This window comes from Beta vulgaris, chromosome 7 (assembly GCF_026745355.1).
Source record: "Beta vulgaris subsp. vulgaris cultivar EL10 chromosome 7, EL10.2, whole genome shotgun sequence".
NCBI lineage: Eukaryota > Viridiplantae > Streptophyta > Magnoliopsida > Caryophyllales > Amaranthaceae > Beta > Beta vulgaris.
Genome location: NC_079208.1, coordinates 17059168 through 17075751, shown reverse-complemented (window position 1 = coordinate 17075751; position 16584 = coordinate 17059168). Strand labels below are relative to the sequence as shown.

Here is a 16584-nt window from a genome sequence, read left to right as displayed (position 1 = left end):
CAATCAATTCAATTCACTTCTGTTCAGTTCAGCTCAGCTCAGTTCAGTTCAGCTCCATTCTTTTATAACCATTTTGTTAAATATTATTATTATGTTTGTATAATTTATTTTACTAATTACTCTTATTATTATTATTATTATTATTATTATTATTTTTATATTATTACTATTAAGTATTATTATTATTGTTGTTATTATTATTATTATTATTATTATTTTTATTATTATTATTATTATTATAATTACATTATTATTATTATTATTATTATTATTATTATTATTATTATTATTATTATTATTATTATTATTATTATTATTATTATTAGTATAAGGTGCTTAAAATGAAAATGAAGTATTGAATCAAGTATTTATTACCTCAGTTGATGTGAAGATATGTCTTGAATTCTTAAACTGTTTCCATTTAAAGAAATGGGGCTACATATAACACTACCCAATATAAAATAGTAGTTTTTCTTTATTTTTATGTCCTATAATATTATTTCTCCTAAAATTTTGTGCGAAAGAAGCGGGTAAACTATGAAAAAAAAGGATGGAGTATATCCATGATGCATGTGTGTGAGGTGTGCGATAGTGTTATTGTCTTTCATGCAACTATGCAAGCATGAAGATGTACATGTGGTATGTGTAAACCAATCTTGTGTATCTTACATTATATTATAGGAGAATGACTTTTCTAATATATTGCAGTTGCACCCTTGCACCTATTATTATATACTCCTAATTGGTGTTCTATATATTTGGGCTGTTGGGCATACATGACATGTGTGTCAAGCACGTGCACATACATACATATGCATGTGTGTATCAGTGTATGTATGTGCATATATGCTATGTGTTTACAATCTTCTGTTGATTGACTTCTTTTTTTTTAATGCTTTGTAATTTTTTAAGCTCGACCCGTATTATAAACAAAGAGAATAATGACAAACAACATTTGCCTAGTTAGCTAGAAAATATAGTTTTTTTTTTCGGTGAAAGAAAATATAGTTTGGTAAGTGGTCTTTTGCGGGAAATAAAATAGATCTTAACAACAAAACCTAACGGCCAACGAACACATTTTACAATTGTATTTTTAAACTTTGATGAGTGGTTTATGATTATAACATATAGATTATATGCTTTATTTTGGAGTTAAAATCTTGAGTGCCATTTATTGTGTATCACTATGTGGCAATATTTTCTTAATAGTCATTATTACTATAATTAAATTTCAAAATTAAATTTTAAAATCAACTAATAGAATTCAATGTAACACAATTGGTATACTTCCTCCATAACAAAATTATTGCAATAATTTGGCTCGACACAGACTCCTATTCAAAATTTGATAATTGTAATTAGAGGGGTGAATTAGTGAAAAGGAGGAGAGAGAAAAAAGGGGGAGGGGGGCTTTTGGAGTATTGGGTTTGTTGCCCATGTGAGGTTAGGGCCTAGGGAAGTGATAATGATAATTTTGGGTTTTTTATAGTAATGGCATTGTTGTAAATATGTTGAAATTTTCTTACTAAATTAAGTAAGTTTTCAATTGTTGTATTTTTTATGTTACATCTAAATATGACAAATGTTACATTTTTTCTGTTACGGAGGAAGTACAAAATATATAACGAGCGGAAGATTTGAGCTCCTCGTTAGTGGTTATTCAATATAGATGATGACCCTTGATAGAAAAAAAACCCTCCTATATGTATTTTTTTTAATATCCTACAACACACACTTTGACTTTGATCTATAATGATCATTGATGAGTTTAATTTGTTTCCATTACTTCATTCATAGCTTTACCTACAACATACGTGAAGATTAGTACTTAATTTATTAATATCACTAGTTTTAGGATCCGTGCATGATGTACGGGAGTATTAATTGCTTGATAGCATAACTAATGAGCAATAAAAATAATCAAAATAACAAAACATATTTAAATAATCATATATGAAGGCGTCAAATCGTTATTTACACAAATGATTTTTTAACGCAATCTATATGTTTGAAAACACTTCCTTGTAAACTACGTTTGTTGTACTTGTATGCACTCCGTGTTCTTTGTCAAAAGGAAGTATCTTCAGACCTTTTTTTTGCTCGTAACTCTGGAAACAGCAACATAAAATTGGCCGTGGCTAAAAACAGGTCTCGGGAGATACAGGCCTACATGAGACAAAGATTGTCCTTGACTTTTATTTATAGTCATAGCAAAACAAACCATTAAAGGAAATTGACGTCTCTGAAATCTGATAGGAAACTTGGTGGAGTCCGACGGCGTCAATGTCATTCTTGGGATAAAAACTTTTGCACCCACATTACTTCCGGAAATAACAGTAGCTTCAATAACACGATTACCTAAATGATTGACGACTAACCTCGTGCAATTACATAATCCATATATTTGATGAATATTACGTAGAAGCATAACGGGAGCACCAACCTTTAATCGTATGCTATGATTTGGGAGACCAGAGCATTTTATTGTATTGAGGATTCAGTGGAGTATATTTCGTGGACTCCAAAGTTTCCTTCCTCTTTGCTTATAGCATCCGAACTCAAATAGACTCTCTCTTCTCCTGGAATAGTAGATAGAACATTATCATTTACTATCTCCACTATCTCATTTGTTGGGGCCAAAATAGCTCTTTCTTGGAAATATTTAGCTTCCAAAATATGCTCCCGTAGGTCTGGATACGTGCTCTCAACAATTGCTGAAATTGGATCGGCCCCGTGATCTATAAGGATATCTTTTGCAATCTCGATGACGGCTTCACCATCATTAGGACCGCCAGCATTTCCATCTCCTACGCTTAGTATCCACTCTGAGAATTCTCGCAATTCATCAACAGAAGATTTCGAGGTATTAAAACCTGATTGTAATCTCATATTGCGAGTAAGTCTTAGGACCTTACACGAATCCCATAAGTAAGACGAATTAACGGTGGCGAACACGATATCCTGCCTAGTTCCCTTTGGTACAACTGGTAATATCTGCCTGAGATCACCACGAATACTATCACTTTACCTCCAAATGGTCGATGCAAGTTATCCCTATCAACAGACCTCATTATGTCCCTCAAACTTCTATCAAGTGCTTCAAAACAATACTTATGCATCATTGGAGCTTCATCCCAAATGATAAGTTTTGTCTTAATGAGAAGAGCAGCTAATCCGACCCAGGGCGAATTCCGGTGCAAGTAGAATTTTCATTTACATTCAAAGGGATACCAAATCTAGAATGATTGTTCTTCCACGTGGAAGGAGAGAGAAGCAATTCCACTCGAAGCTACTGGCAATACAATTTCGCCCTTCTTTCTTATTGCAGCACATAATGTTTTCCAAACATATGTTTTACCCGTCCCTCCATAGCCGTAAACGAAAAATACACCTCTTTCTTCACTCGAGACGACATCCAATACTTCTCGAAAAATCATCGACTGCTCATCAGTTAAACCTTTATACAATTTGTCGTGTTCCAAGGTCATTTCCTCAATGTCATATGAAAGCTCATCTGCTATAAGCTTGTTTTGTCCTTCAAACATGATTAGTTCATCAGGAAACGACCTTTCACTGAATCTACGCAAGCTGCTACCATTACTTTGGAGCATGGTTTCAATCTCAGCCAATGCAAAAGCTTCGATTTGATCATCGGTTAAATAGGTCTTTTGAAACATATAAACAAAAACAGTAACCTATATTAAGAATGCAAATTGCTAAAAAGTAAGGTTTTTGACTAAAAAATCTTTTCGTAGTTATTTACCTTTATTTTTTTTGAAGACAACGCTGCTTGTAAAGTATGTCATCAGATAATAACTGCCATGTCTTATGCCAAACTTCCTCCGGCTTCGACATGCTACCAGATAATAGTAACATAGAGAACAAATGTCTTAGATAATACCCTGATTCTCTAAAACTTGCTTCTGTTATTGCATCGACATATTCCTTGTCATCATCAAGTAACCCCTTGCTAGCAAGCTTCCTTGAATGTAGGATACACTAAACCATCAACCGTTCTAATGTCTTCGTAGCATGTCGCGCCTTTTACAAAATTAATAAAGTTCTAAGTAGAACTTCTCTCCAGATCCTGGTGAGACATGGTAGATTCGTCCTATTGTGACACCTTAGCTCTTGGTGTCCACTCTCTCTGTGCCTGTTTCCAAACAAATTTTGTAGGGAACTCCACATAAGTAAGCTCCCTAGCTTCTTCATATTTTTGGTTACATTGCATCCAAGATAGGAATTTCGTATTGTCAATATGAGGTCTGTCTAGTACGATTCCACATATGGTCGTTAAACAAAACGGTTTGTTCTCCGGTAGATGAAAACTTAATCTTTCAACAGCAGGGGTTCGATAATGTATGTTGAATCCAAAAATCCTCCAAATTGCTTCACACGCCGAAATATATCGGCAATATAGTACATCTTTATTTCATCTATTTCTTTAGCTTCACCTTCTTTCTGTTTATCTTGATAAGCCGCATGTAACCCTATCATATCCCTTGTTTATATATTTGAACAAATATTTAATTGATCTAGATTGTTACACCATTCAACTTTATGTGTCCTTGATATTTACGAAGCAATTCAGCATTATACAGGACAACATACCGATTATCAAGGTGAACCCCACTCTTCTCAACTTAGATCCATTATCTCTTCGTCTGTACACTGGATATCCTTCATCATCTACCTATTGCCTCATTAAACCTCTTGGGAAAATGCTTACTGCATTGCTTGTCAATCATACACGGAGCATTTGTATTTGCTGAGCCACATGGACCGTGCATCATGTACTCGCTTACTGCTTGATATAGTTCTGGATCTTCAATTTATCGGGCAACACACACAAATAATCTTATCAATATCTGAAGCAACAGGGTATTTGTCTCCCTGATGCATGAACAACAAAATATGAGCGTGCGGCAAACCACGCTTTTGGAATTCAACTGTATAGACCACTGAAAATAAGCAGACAATCAAATAAGTTTTGATATTCAAGTTAAATACAATATATAACGATAGCAATCCAATTAAAAATAACATATAATAATAATAGAAATAAGGACGATGTCTAACATACCAGCCCTAACCCTGCCAAATATTTTGCGATCTTTCAGATCTTTCACCAGCTGGTCTAGTTTCATCTTAAAAACTCGACATATGATGTCTGGCCTATCCTCTGGCCTTAGGCCTCTTTTTTTTACAAATCTAGTAATCTCAGGCCACTTAGGATTACACGTAAATGTTATGAATAAATCTGGATAACCATACCATCTGCAAATAGCCATCGCATCTTGATAGTTTTCTCTCATATAACTATGTCCTCCTGTGAAGGAAGATGGCAATACTATACGACTTCCAGTCGAAGATCCCTCTGTTTCACCTTCTACACTTCGACAGCACCTCTTAAATTCTTGACATTGCACTCTCAAGCTTGTTGGTTGTGTCTAAGAAAAGACAACCTTTCAGCTTCAATCATTGTGTAAGCATCACTAAGAATCGTTGTAACAACTTCCGAGATAATAGTATTGTTGCCGCCTCCAGAGCTCGGTCTTGTATTCTGTATGCAAAAAGCTCACGCATTGTGAGTTTAAACCTCTTTCCTGTTGAATCGTCTGTGGGAGTCTTATCCTGTATAATATCTGTTCTAAATCCATCTTCTCCGTATGGAAATAATAGTGGATATTGCATAGCGAGGTAAGAAGGATGAAGTTCGGAAATTTGTTGTAGCTTTCCACCCTTCGTTTCGATAATTATATCTCTTTTGTCGGCACTATCAATATCTCCTATGATAAGTGCAGCTACTTCTGATGTTGTTGGCAAATTGTAAGTTCTTCCATCAGAATCTCTTTTGCCGATAAGTTTTAATTTCAAATTCTCACACGTGTTAGATGCAAACCTATCCCTAGCCATTCTAAAATTATGAGCTAAAGAGTTATTATGATCTAACATATCTTGTAATTGTGCGACTAAGCGATCTTCAAACTTGTCTAGGTTTGACGTACTGGTAAGACATAATGAATAATAAGTTAGGATTTGAAAAGGAAGATGTAAATTAAACAATTAAAGTTACAATGATACTTAAATCCATTTACTATGTTGTACCTTGCAGCTGTTTCCTGTTCTTTATTTCATCTTCAGTATCATATATGTAAAGTTGAGAAAACTTTGGTCGTGCACCATCAGCAGGCAATAAAGTACCTATTAAGTGATGATTTTGACCACCAATTTTGTAATTGTATGGACCTTGACCTTTAGTTGACCACCTATTAAATAATTTGAGGTGGATGTTTTAGCAGAGGTAACTGAACCTTCCCTTGCATGCAACACAACGAAAACTTTGGCTTGATGTTTTTGGTTTTCTTGTTGACTCTCTCATCAAACCACATTTCCGCGACACAAAACTCACATACATATGTTGGGTCTCCTAAATCTGAGTAGCTCTCTGTGAAAAAACAAAATCATTAATAAATATGCGATATAAACATAAATAAGTAGTAACACAATAAATCATAATAATAAGTACGACATTTCGCATGATTTGCAATAGTTATTAAAAATTATATGTCAACCTGTAACGATATCCATATAATTGACGTCGTTGTCACTATCGTCTTCTGTAACACATTCATCTTGAACGGTAGTATTTGATTGGTCATGAGAACTTGATTTAATATTTTCATCTTTATATAACAGTCATAAAAAATCATACATTTTAGATATGATGTGAAAAGTACTTCAAATATTAGATACTTTTATTTTATAAGTAAATAATAAATTAATACCATTTATAATTCTCCGTGTAACTGATTTAAGGATATTTGAACTTCGAACCACATGTCTCTTAGATCTAACATTACTATGAGATTGTGCCGATTCCAACATGTCTCCAGAAACCATAGAGCTGCCTATTAATTATTGCGTTTTAGTTAATAAAAAAAATCGATGTAATTATCAAATACAATCAGTTCATTGATGAATAGTAGAGAATGCATACCTCGAGCTCTTTTTTCTAACATAATCCGCTTTCTGTTACTTCTGGCAATATCAGAAGGAGATTGTGTGGCTAAAGTAAATGTCAAATAAATATCTTCATGTGTTTTTGCATATTAATTGTATTTAATCGTTTAATATAAATAATAATAATTAAATATTGAAATATATGTAAAGCGTATACCATTAATAACAATGCTGGTAGGATTATTGTTAGCAATAACTGTGTTTAGCGGTGCCTCAAAAGACGAATTAGAAGATGATGATTGCAAATCTAGAAAATAAAAATTTGTATATTAATTATCTTAATATCAACATCAAAATTTAATTACCATATAAAGGGAATTTATCATATATTTACCTATACTTCCCAATGGAGTAGTACAAATAATACTTGAATCATTGAATATTGTGGTTATTGACGGTGAATTAACAACGGATCCATCTGAATATAATACGAAAAGATAAAATAAGTTTATATTTAACGTACGATAATATTTCATATAATAATAGCCTCTATAGTACATATCTATACCGTTCAATGAACGACAAAAAAATTGGAATTAAATACGGATTGCTGCGTCCCTAAATTGGCCGAAACTTTTTCACGTCTTTTGAATAATATTAGTTTTCTTTTTTGCCTTGCACATCGTTGTTCAATTTGTTTTGATACAACTTGATTTAGAGATCTTGAGGATACTGCAAAAAAACAAAAACAATACAATACAAAAAGTGAAGTTATATAACGATAATATAATTGCCAAATGAAAACCAAACAAACGATAATTTGTCATTATACTAATTAATTAAATTTAGAATAATAATATTTTATTATGACTATATCTTAAGTACTCATAGTATCACAAATAAATTAATATTGAGAGGGTTAAAGATAATATGTTTACTTATAAAATTCATGTTTTTTTGACATTAAAATAGACTGCTTTCATGAAATTGACCTATATATTATTTTTTTTCTTTTAAAAACATAAAATAACATTAGTAACATACCATTTGACTATGTACAAAATATCAAATTATAAGCCAACATGTAGTGATTATATTTCGGTCAAACAAATTTATAAGCAACCTTTGTTATTATATTTGTGATGATTCACATGCATTCCTCATTTACTTCATTTCATTTCTCAAACTCATGCAACAACTTCTTTTATTCTCTATCTCTCTAACTTCTCTCTATGATTCTTCAAATATCTCTTCATCTACTCCTCCAAAAATTTCAAAATCTTCTTCATTTCTCACGATTTTGTCCTAAAAAATTTTTATTTTCAAAATCAAATACACAAATTCACCATCAAACATGACAACACAAAAATAAATCAGATTTATTTGGTTCGAAATATATCCGGTAGAAAATAATATGGAAATGCTACATATTTCCATTTTTTAGAAGTTTTAATTCGGGAATTTCTCAAATGTTGATTAGTTATGGACGAATTACTTGCAAAATGTAGTTGCATGTCATCATCTCAACATATTCAAGATGGAAATTAAAGATTTTTGGTAAGTTTTAACATTCTTTTTTTTTCGTTTTTGTTTATATGGTATATGTTATGTGGATATGTAGTTTTATATTTTTTTTGCTTTTGCTTATAAAAATATGAATAAATACAATAATGAATATTCGAAATTTGATTTGCATGTAAAATTATGATGAATAATGGGTGAATTTAAGCTAAATAAGTTTAATAGTAAGTGACAAAAATATTTCGTTTATAATTTTTTTCTTCCGATAATAGTATACATGATGAATCTATAATTAAATTTTTTCTTTAATTATAATTATTCATATTACTGGTTATTAATACAAATATGATTGAGTAGTTAGATTGCATGTTAATGTTTATTGAAAATTAAATTCTTATCTTCAGTATAATGAAAGTAAGAAACAAATATTTTTGGTAATTTTAACATGTTTTTTTTTCGTTTATGTAGATATAGTTTGTATTATATTTATATGCAGTTTTTAATTTTTATTGAGAGATCTTAAAAAGATATGAATAACTACAATAAATTATATTGTTATATTGATTTGCATGTAAAAATTTGGTGAATTATGGGTCAATTCAATAAGTGAACAAAAGATTTTGCATATACAATTTTTTTTCGTACGAACATATAATTATACATGATGAATTTATAATTACATAATATTTTCATTATGATTATTAATATTATTGGTTATTATTACAAATGTGATTGAGTATTTAGATGGCATGTTAATATTTCTTTAAATTAAAATGTTATCTTCAACATAATGAAAATAAGAAATAAAGTCCTAATATTTTTTATAAATTTAATTTAAATGTAAAAAGTGTACTATTGAATAATAATATGATTTTATTGGTTTTAAATATATAGATGTTGGTGGAAAATCAACAATAAGTTGGTATATTTTATATTCGGTTCAACTGAATTGAATTTCAGGTAAAATTTTATATATAATGTTTTTTATTTATGTACATAAATATATATTTAACGAAGGTTGATTATAATATTTATTGTTAAAATTAAAAACTGGGTTGCATGTCAGTATGTTGCAAAGGAGATTTAGTAGACTTCAAGAAAATACATGTAAGGTATTAATTTCTTTATTTTGTATTTTTATGCACATATGTATAGTTTCTTGATTAAATTAAAATTGGAAAAACTTAAATATGCACAATATAATCTAACATAAACTATTTTAATTTGAAGAAACAAATATTAGTGCAATACAAATAAAATCTAGATTTTTGTTAATCAAATTTATGTGTCTTTTGTAATTAGATTAACTTTATTTTCAAATGCAACTTAAATTATGTGAATCAATTGTTAAGGATATGTATTAATATGTTATTCCATACGACTGAAGCAAAATTAATTTTTTTATTTACAGTAAATTGATAAAAATGTTGTTTCTATTAGTTTTCAAACTAACGATAAATAAAACAAAAAAAAAATATGATATCTATTATTACTATAACATATTGTATGTCATCTATAATCACAATATAGAGTAGTAAAAAAATAACAACATTCATGAGCTTTTAACTATTTTAACATTATAATGGGAATATTATGCAATAGAAATACCATTAGATATGTCGCATAAAGGAGTTCTTTGAGTAATACAACTTATTGACTTCTTTGAGAATGAAAATGTAGTTCTTGTTCTTGACTAACATTATCTGCAAAAAATCAAAAAAATGTTATATTTCACATAACCACAAAATTAAATGATATATTAGAAGCAAATATGTATAGACAAATACAATGAACAATACATACCATGTAACATGTTATGATTTTGTTACGCTTTTATGTAATATATATTTCTGTTTTCCCTTGCTAATTTGTACTTCTCTCTTTGCGTATTGCCCCTTGCATATATGATTGGTGAATATGGATTTTCATTTGATTGCACTTGTATTTCAAAGCTTGTCACAACTATAAACATTAGAAAATGATGAAATTTAAGTTATAAAATAATGATAAATATCTTACCATTTGAAATATCGCTTAAATGAGAGCGTTGACTTGTAAAATCCTCTTCTACTCTTGGCGACAAAGTATGGGATTGGATTTCGAGTAAGTCTGCTAATCAAAAATATAATCTAGTAGAAGGAATACTTGTATAAATAATAAACGTACATATTGCCATGGAATAAAATACATATACATTAGATAGTGTTTGCTATTTCTGAAAGTTAACAACTACATCAATTGTAATTAATGTCTTAAATATAATGTTTTATTGAAATAATAATATTTTATTTGTTTTGTTATTTTCATGTGAATATGCATTCGAATAACATTAGTATAATCAGCCAAATTATAACACATCGCACAAGCTATATGAAGAATTTAGGTGAGAATCCTAATACTTATATATTATACTATTTATATATTATTTTTCTTTGCTTTTAAAAAATGATTACTAAACCGTTTATAATTAGTTTTTATGAGAAATATTTGATTTTCCATCAATATCGTGAAAATGTTAAATGTAATAATTAGTTACTGTAATTTGTTTATAGTTTAATTGTAATTTAATACTCCCTCCGTTTCCTAAAGATCTTCCCACTTTCCGTTTAAGGGTGTTTCCAAAAGATCTTCCCTCTTTTGCTTTATTCCTTATTTGGCAAAACAAATTTTCCTATTTACCCTCTCATGTCACTATCATATGGTCCACCATTATATTATTAATTCAATTTTACTCCCTTTCTCTCTTCTACTTTAACCCCTTTTTATTTGTTTATTTATCTTAACCCCTTTCTCTCTCCTACTTTACTCACTTAATGCCCCACACAACTTGATTTTCCTTGGTATCTGTAGGAACAGTAAGTGGGAAGATCTTTAGGAAACGGAGGGAGTAATTAGTTATATTGTATTTATTGGGAAGAAGATGGAATATCATATATACATATATAAAACCTAACTATAAACGGTTAGATGAATACATACCTGTATGATATGCATGTCGTTTTGAACTCCTTCCCTTCTTAACATGACGATATTGTTTTGATGCACTTGGATCATCATTTTCATTATTTATTTCGAATTGGTGGATGAATTGAAATATTAAAAATGAATAATCATACTCTATCTTAATATATTATTTGAATGAATATTATAAACTATGAGAATTGATATACATACATAATATATATTATGTAATAGGAATACATATCTATGAATAGTTGGCAAATATTTCAATCCTGATTTTAGCCTTAATTTTAGTTATCAAATATTACCTAGCTACAATTAGGTTAAATTATCATGTAATTATATGGAAGGTTTACAACCTTAATATTTTTTTTTATTTGTCAACATCAGAATATGGATATTATAAGATAATATTACCTTAAATTAGACATACTTCCTGTTAATACACACCATTTACAATTTTAAACTTTATTAAATAGATAATACTACTAACGTATATATATATATATATATATATATTACGTTAAAATAATTGAAATTAGTCCTCAATATATTATATTAGTCGACTCTAAACATTATTTTATGATTAGTTCAAAGTTATATTGAAATAAGGGGTGAGAGGATATAACGTAAACTATGTAAAAACGTTTTAAATAATAAAAATACTTCCTCTATAATAAATTTTGGAGACACAAATTATTAATGTATTAAATCATTATATTATAAGTACGAACATATAATTATACTTAATACATAAATGATAAAAAGAACATAAGTTCTCGATTACAATTGCAAGAATCACATAATATTCTATGATCATCTGAAACTTTGTAGTAGCATTCATGATCTTCAAAAAGATTTCTATCCAGCTTACATGCTTGTTCTCTATCACATAAATAAAATCCTGATTCAAGAGACATCTTATTTTCTATCCATACTCCCGAAAAATTAGAACGAATTTTCTTCCTACATTCTACAATCTCTTTAAAATCCATTTTCATCAACGTACTTGGTATCATTTTGAAACCAAGTTCCTTGTAACTCGCTTCTTGACTACAAAGATATATAAGTCCCAACAAATAAGTTGCCACTAAATATCCTTCATTTGATGCTTTCTCGAAAAATGCAATACAATCTTCTATCCTCGATTCAGTAAAAAAGTATGCCTATAAAAAAATATAGATATATGAATAATCAATATAAAATATACTTGAAAAAAAAATCAAATAACAATTATTTTATAATGTGAATGTGAAGGCCTATCAATTTATAAATATTATGAATAAATTCTTGTAGAAAAAATTACCATTCAAACTCGAACAATAGCCTCAACGTTGTTGCACTCTAAACATCGTGTAAATAAGAAATCCATCTTATCTATGTAATCCCAAGATACGCTTAGCAAGCTTTCTATTGATAACTTTTGTAGAACTTTGTTATCTTCACAAATAACATTGAGTGTCTTGCAACTATATCAAAAGAATGATTATCTTAACACATTATTTATAAATGATATTGTAAAAACGTAAGAATAATTAGTTGAACATGGTTCGTACCTTACTTTGCACCTAAATAAATCTGTGATAGAATTAGCTCCAACACGTGATATAATATCAACAACAATTTCTGTGGGAAGGCGTTCTATTATACATATATTTTCAGACTTCATACTAAGATTTAGTTTATACTGTTTGGCTTTATAAAATTTTAAATCATATAAGTTGTATAAATAACTTATTTTTAAGTACAACACATTTAGGAATCGAGAAGACATTATATATATGTTGCTTTTTACGAAATCTTATTAAACGTATATTACACAATATTTTATGCAATAAATACATTGTCATAAGATTTGATTTTGTGAATCTTGATTTTTCCTATATAAAATATATCCTAACATATGTGAAATTTAAAAAATGTGCAATTATACTTATGTTAACTAAATATATGACTTATTCGAAATCAATTTGAAAAAGGCAATTTGTAATTGACAGATGTTTTTTACATTTACTTACTTGTTTTAGAAAAAGAAAAAATCGGATACTAATCAAATCAAATATTAAACTATTTAAAATTTTTTTTACTAACTAATAAATTTAATTGAAAGTTACGTTATTATTGATGAGACAATATGGAGACAATGCGTAAACAATATAATAATAAACTTTATTAAAAATAAATATCTAAATATTTTTATGACATAAATGATAGGAAGAATAAAGTTCTCGATTACATTTGCAAGCATTACATGGTATGATAGGTTCATATGAAACTTCATAGTTGTAATTATCACCTTCCCAAAGGTTCCTTTTCACCTCACATTTTATATTGTTATAGCATACAAATAAATCTGATTGAATAGTAATTTTATTTTCTATCCATATTGTAGAAAAATGATACCGAATTTTCTTTCGACATTGGATAATCCCTTCCAATCCCATCTTAATTAGTGTATCTAGTATCATTAAAAAACCAACTTCCTTAGAATTCACATCTTCACTGCATAGATTTATTAGGCCCAATAAATAAGTTGCAACTAAATAGCCTCCATTTGATGCTTTTTTAAAACTTGCAATACCCTCTTTAATCTTCATTTGAGTAAAATATTGCATCTGGAAGAATTAATAAAATATTAATTATCAACATAATGTATACAAATAATTTAACTGATGTATATAATTAATTTACCAAAAAACAGTTACCATTCCAACTCGTACAATAGCCTCAAAATTATTACACTCCAAACATCGTGCAAACAAATCATCAATCTTATCAATGTAATCCCACGAATATCATTAAGTGTCTTGCAACTACATTTAGAAATAATAAAGAATAATAATTATATAGATGTTATATATAATAGATAGTTTTTGTAGAACTTTTTCATCGTCACAAATATCATTAAGTGTCTTGCAACTACATTTAGAAATAAAGAATAATAATTATGTAGATGTTATATATATGTAATTTACGAAAATATCAATCAATTGCTAAACATATAACGTACCTTATCTTGCACCTAAATAAATCAGCAATAGAAATAGCTGCAAGACGTGAAATTACGTTTATAATAATTTCTTGGGGAAGACATTTTAGTATACATTTTTTTTCCTAACTTATGCTTCATAATAATAATGAGTTTTTTGTTTTACCTAAAGTGATGAGGTAATTTTGAATCTATTAAATTGTGTAATGAACTTATTTATATATAACTCAAAATATATTGGTCATGATTTTCGTGTATAAATTTTCGGAATAATGAATATTCGAAAAGATATACTTTCCTAAAAATATTTGATAATAATATATGATCTAATAGAATATATGTATATGTACTTATAGTTAATTCCGTAAGGCCTAAAGTTAAACGTATAATTTTTTTTACCAAAATTAAACTTATTCTAATAACTCTTATAAGGAAAGTATTATCTATATATTATTTAAAATGAAATTCGGATAACCAATAATATTTTTGTTAGTTACATGTTGGTTTATAGTATAGATTGATTCATATTTTCCCCATATTTCATTTAGTACAAATCAAGAAAACATATCTCACATAATCATTTATTTAAATACACTTATTCAATTAATAGTAATCATGTCCTATAATTCTATATGAAACCTATCAAACTTGTACAAATTATATATCAAAATTATTATTTAAATTATATATCTAAAGTGATTATGTTTTCATATACATAATTTATTATGAGACAATTATATAAGAAGACTAATGAGTATGTATGTATTTCTACTGAAAATATTTAAAACAGTTAGTTAGACAATCAATTAACACAAAAAAAAAATATGAATATAGCATCCAAGTAAACCACAATATGAAATATTATAAATATTTTTAAACCACACAATAATATAGGTCTTTATGAACGGAGCAATTATTGAAAAAAGGTTTGAAATAAATAATCCAAAAATCCGGAATTTATTCTTTAATTACTACGAAATAGTCTCTTTTCCAACTTGTCATTATCATTCTCTCCATTTTTTTCCAACTTGATAAGTCGTTTTTGTGGTGTTATTTGAGAAGCCGATGATTCACCTTCAGAATTTATAGATTCCTATAAATTCGAAATTAATATGCTAGTAAAAGTTGCACATTACAATATGAAACGTTCATTGGGTAATTAGAGAATGAGATGTGAAAAAGAAAATAACCAAAATTATTTAAATATTATAATTAAAAACTATATTCATAAAAATTTTCGTATTTGAATTTCAACATACCTTCTCTTCTCCACCATCTTTGACACTTTCCACCTCATTTTGCTTCTTCATATATAAGTCATGCTATGAAAAAGAAAATACGTAAACAGCAAAAATTAATATAAGAATATACCTTATTAAATATTCATTCAATTTAATTCTTCTAATAATTGTGTTCATGTTGTAATTACCTCAATCTTTATGTAAAGTCCCATCCACTTGTCAATCACACTTTGCTCATTAGTTGTGCTTACAACGGTGTAGGTAGAATTCTCATCTAAATTACCGATAACTAAAACTAGCAACAAAATGTCTACATTTGATTTTCCATAAACTCAACCGTTTCCATTACTTCTTATGTGGCAACTTCAATTCCTTCTTATTCTATTTAGAAAAGGAGAGAGCCGAAAATTATATTGTTATGTGAATTGAAAAACAATAGAGCTAGACTATCTATAAAGAGATGGATATGTAGTTGAGTATAAAATTTATTGCCATTTGATGTGACTTTTGCATTAAATTTAGTATGTCATTGTTTTTATTGAAATGATGGTGGAGACTTTATATGGGTCAAAGTATTTGAATTGAAATATCAATGCATCATCAAAACCAATACATTGGACAAAATAGTTAATAAATTGAAAATGATATGAGAAAAAGAGAAATAAGTACATAAATAAAGGGCATAAAGATATGTAAATCATCTTATTACAACTACGTACTAAAAAATAAATATGAAACAAAAGAAATTAAATAAGGTTATCGATAATAAAAATGGTAATGACAACTACATAGTGACTTTAATTACTACGTTTTAATCAATTGATTGATAATCAACTAATACTTTGTTGTTAACGCCACAACATTCCGTATTGTTTAAATCAAAATCTTCAAAACACTCATCATCAATCT

The 16584-nt window shown here is 28.5% G+C and overlaps 1 pseudogene; it reads right to left on the bottom strand.

Annotated features, from left to right (window-relative positions):
* Positions 1-2000: 2000 nt before the first annotated feature.
* LOC125491823 (uncharacterized) lies at positions 2001-5916 on the bottom strand (annotated as a pseudogene).
* Between the last annotated feature and the right edge of the window lie 10668 nt (positions 5917-16584).